The following is a 4,366-nucleotide window of genomic DNA, read 5'->3' on the forward strand; positions in this document are numbered from 1 at the left end:
AGAGCAGACACAACTCTGGCTCATTGAGAACCATACATGCAACCATGGAAAAGAAAGAAAATAAAATAAAATGTGGTGATCCACCACACTGATATAATATTATATATATATATATATATATATATATATATTTAATTAGTTGGATGGTACCCACTTTTATTTAGATGTGTCAATTTGATATCTACTTTTAAAAAGATGTTAAAATTGAGTGTCAACTTTTGAAAAGATGTTTCCTTTTTAACAAAAAATTATTAACACCGTTAACGGTATTGATATTTAAAATGACTTATAAAATTAAGTATTGATATTTATATCAAAATTTAATGGTAAAAGTCACAAATTAAGTTAACAGTTTTAGTAATTTTTGTCCGAAAGATATCTGATTAAAATATTTTTTTCAAAAATTGAAACTAAATTGACACATTTTTAAAAATAGATATCAAACTGACATATTTGAACGAAAGTGGGTATCATCCGATTAATTATATATATATATATATATATATATATATATATATATAAATTTATGTGTATGTACTACAACTTTTGATTGCAGCTATCAGTGTTACTTTATGATTCAAGCTTGAATTTGTGTGTGTTTGACCATATTGTAAAGTGTAGACATCATAAACATACATCCACACGCGTCACAACAATGCCATCAAAATAAACTGTCACTAGAAAGAGCTATTACAACCCCACACCGCCACTAAAGTCAGGTGCATATATAAATCATGTAGAAAAGGGGAAAAAGTACTGTTTTTACTTTTTTCTTTCTTTTTTTATTTCTTTAGATTTCTTCCATCATTTCTTTTATTTACGACACAAAATATAAAATCAATAACATGATATCATCAAAAAATCAATCACATGTATCATGCCTTTAAATTATTATTATTGCATCTAGAAGTAACTAGCTACCACAGTATATTAAGGCTAAAATCGCAATTAAAATGGAATATACGTTAGTTCCAATAGTTCCATATAATAATAATGCAATAATACTTTTAGTCAAATAGTGATACCATTAAGTATATATTCATTAAACTCCTGCTACCTGCCATCAATATTTATAATAATCAAATCATCGCATCATATTAAATAATGTAAAATATCCTAACATGGACGGAATAAAAATTTATCTTTTTTTTCTTAACAAGTAAAAAAATAGGAAAATTCACTTTTTTTTTTTTTTTACTTTTTGCAGAAAGTTTGAATTTGCAATAAGGAAAATGAAAAACATGAAGTTTGAGGTTGCGTGTGTAGAACAGCATCATCACTTCATTGCTAGCTGTATGTACCATGACTCCATGAGTTGAATTTGTGTTCGAAGCTTCATTCTGTTTGGAAAAATATTATAAAAAAAAGGAAGGGTGCACGTAGTACATTAATAATTATTATGGTTGTTGTTTTATTCGATCATACATATACGATGTAGACTTGTAATTTTGTTACCGTCAAGAGGGTCATTTTCTGAAAACAGAGAAACCAAAAAAACAATGAAAAGAGGAAGAATGAGCTGTAAAAATAAAATAAAAAATAGAAATAAAAATCCAATGAAGAATCTTCCTTTAACCTTTATTCTTGTCCTCTAAAAGCAGAACTATATAATGTAAGCTTAGAACAACTTTCTACACGTATCTTTCGCTGCATTTCCATCGTCATTATCGTCATCATTATGAAACCAGAACACCAATCACCTACCACCATTGTATTGTGTATGAAGCTCGTAACAAACCAGAAGAGGAAGAAGAAGAAGAGAGAGTAATTACAAGCAAGAAACAAAAAAATATTCATATATTATGACCCTTGAAAGGAAAAAATTGCCGAAGGGCCCATATGATAAATAAGTACTATGCAATTCAGGAAAAGAAAATAAAAGGAAAATAAATACAAAAATAATGAAAATTGTTGAACCTAAAGTTCCTAATCGAGAATTATGGTATAATTTCTCGATATATTGTATCGATTTTGGCAGGTCAATAGATATTATTTTTCTATTCCATATACATGAGCCTGAAAAATCGAATTTTTTTTTTTACCAGATACTTTAAGAAAAAAAAACACGATGATGAACTAAATACCACACACAAAAATATGAAGAAAAAAAAAACCATACTTCAATGGGTAGCATTAGTGTAATAATTTGTTTGTTGCCTGAGTTCAAGGCCACAAGGAAAGAACCATGCTTTCTGACTCTTGCATTGAAACCATGTTCATGTTCATGTTCATGTTCATGTCACCGATGAAGTACCCACCGTCATAAATGCCGTGGCACCACGGGTGAGGATAGGGCCACCCTTCATCCGGGTCGAGGAACACGAACTCCGTATTCGGGTCGGGCGAGTCGAAGCTGGACCCCAGAGGCGGCAGCTCCACAATCTCGCCGAGGTCGTCCTCCGGCGCTGCGGGCGGGGAGGGAGGGGTCCGGGGAGGCGCCTCCATGGAGGCGGCCTTGGCGGCGGCGGCCTGCACGTCGCGGGGGGAGTTGGAGGCGGGGCGCGGCAGGGAGGCGGCGAGTTCGGGGAAGTTAAGGATGGCCGAGGAGCCCTTTATGGTGAGCGCCGCCACGTCGTGCGCACGCGCCGCCATCTCGGCGGTGGCGAAGGTGCCGAGCCAGATTCGGTTCTTCTTCCGCGGCTCGCGGATTTCCGACACCCATTTCCCCCACGTCCGCATTCTGACTCCTCTGTACACCGAATGCTTGCCGTCGTTACTACTACCATTGTTGTCGCTGCTTCTACCTCGTTTCTTGGAACTGGACAATGACGATGACGGCGAAGAAACAGAACCAGAACCAGAACCAACGGCGTTTCTTGTCTCTGATTCCGAGGAGGGTGCTGGGTCGACCATGTTAAAAAGAATAGAACTTTCTTTGTTGCTGTTCTTGGTTTGATGTTTGTAACAATGTCCCTATGACAGTGACACAGTGTGTGCGATGAAAGAGTGAGAAAATGTAACAAGGAAAGTGAGATGAAGAGAGTTTGAGGGAAAAGAGGGGGTTTTAGTAGAGGGAGAGAAAAGAGAAGAAGAGGGAAAATTAATTGGGAAGAGAAAAGAAAACGTGGGGGGTTATGTACGTAAGCAAGGACCCTTCAGAGACCCACACGAATGGCTCTGCTTTCAAAACCCCATCATCAAACAAACAAGGTTATCTATGCCAACATAAACATGCTACTTCCATAACTAAGGTTGCTTCTAACATTTTTATAGTTAATTTGTTTGGAGGTGCCGAAGGATGAAGGAAGGTCACAACACAACACAACACAACCCTCATGAATAATAATAATAATAATAATAATAACAATACCTCACTCACAGCCTGGCACTCCTTTCTCCACAGTTTTCATGGCATGCCATGCCATCGCCTAATATTTATATATCTATAACTCTTACACTCTTCTTCTCTTGTCTGTATCTTGGGAGAACCAAACAGTAAAAATCACTGAAACTAAATTTAATCTTAAATATTTGTTACGAGTTATGTTGTTTTGTTTTTGGTTTTCCCTTTTCACCTATCACCCTTTTGTGGCATAGGGATACTGTTATTGTCCCATTCTCTAAGCTTTCTACTACACCAGCAAAACACCGTGAAAAACATCACTAATTTACCCTTCATGGCTTCTATACTTCTTTCGACACATTACACACATTGTTATTATTATTATACGCGAAGACGATCCTATGTAGCCACCTTTTTTGTCCCCTCTCACGGAAAAGAAGAAAAGAAAACACTTCCCATTGTTAGTGTTGTGGTAGTAGAATTAATTAGTTAAGATTATGTTATGTTATTTGAATAATATATCGTAAACTATGTCGGTGACATTACTATATATTGAAGCTATGTACCAAAAGGGTGGGGTGGGGAGAGATTTTAAGAGCTATAAGGAACTGTTATGGAGTGTTTTTCTGGTTAGGGTTCATGTTGTTGCAGTTGCAGAGATAGAACTGATAAGAAGAAGAGGAACAAGCTTCATACTATGAAAGTAAATTTTTGGAGTTTAAATTTACTCTCTGTATTCCTCTTTTGTTCATGTATCATAGGGGTCTTATAAAGGGAACAAAAAACAGGGGCAATGTTTACATTTTAAAGTCACTTATTATTCTCTTGTACCATATTTTGCATAGACAAAAAATAAACCTAAATTTGTGAGTATTGATTTTACTTTGACTTTATTTTAATTAAAAAAAATACTTTTTTTATTTAAAATTTAGTATTAAGATGAATTTGCATATATAATCATATCAGCTTTCAGTCTTGTTTTTGCATAAGTAAAGAATAAATATTATTAAAACATCATCGCTTAGACTTTTTTCAACTCGCTTATTATTAGAAGTTGAAACTTGTCAAAATATTTACAAAATT

At 34.9% G+C, this 4,366-nt stretch overlaps 1 pseudogene; it reads right to left on the reverse strand.

Annotated features, from left to right (window-relative positions):
- Positions 1 to 1,768: 1,768 nt before the first annotated feature.
- On the reverse strand, positions 1,769 to 3,313 carry LOC114181471 (ethylene-responsive transcription factor TINY pseudogene; annotated as a pseudogene).
- Between the last annotated feature and the right edge of the window lie 1,053 nt (positions 3,314 to 4,366).

The sequence above is a fragment of the Vigna unguiculata genome, chromosome 4, assembly GCF_037176805.1.
Source record: "Vigna unguiculata cultivar grain cowpea cultivar isolate G323 ecotype 2 chromosome 4, ASM3717680v1, whole genome shotgun sequence".
In the NCBI taxonomy this organism is placed as follows: Eukaryota; Viridiplantae; Streptophyta; class Magnoliopsida; order Fabales; family Fabaceae; genus Vigna; species Vigna unguiculata.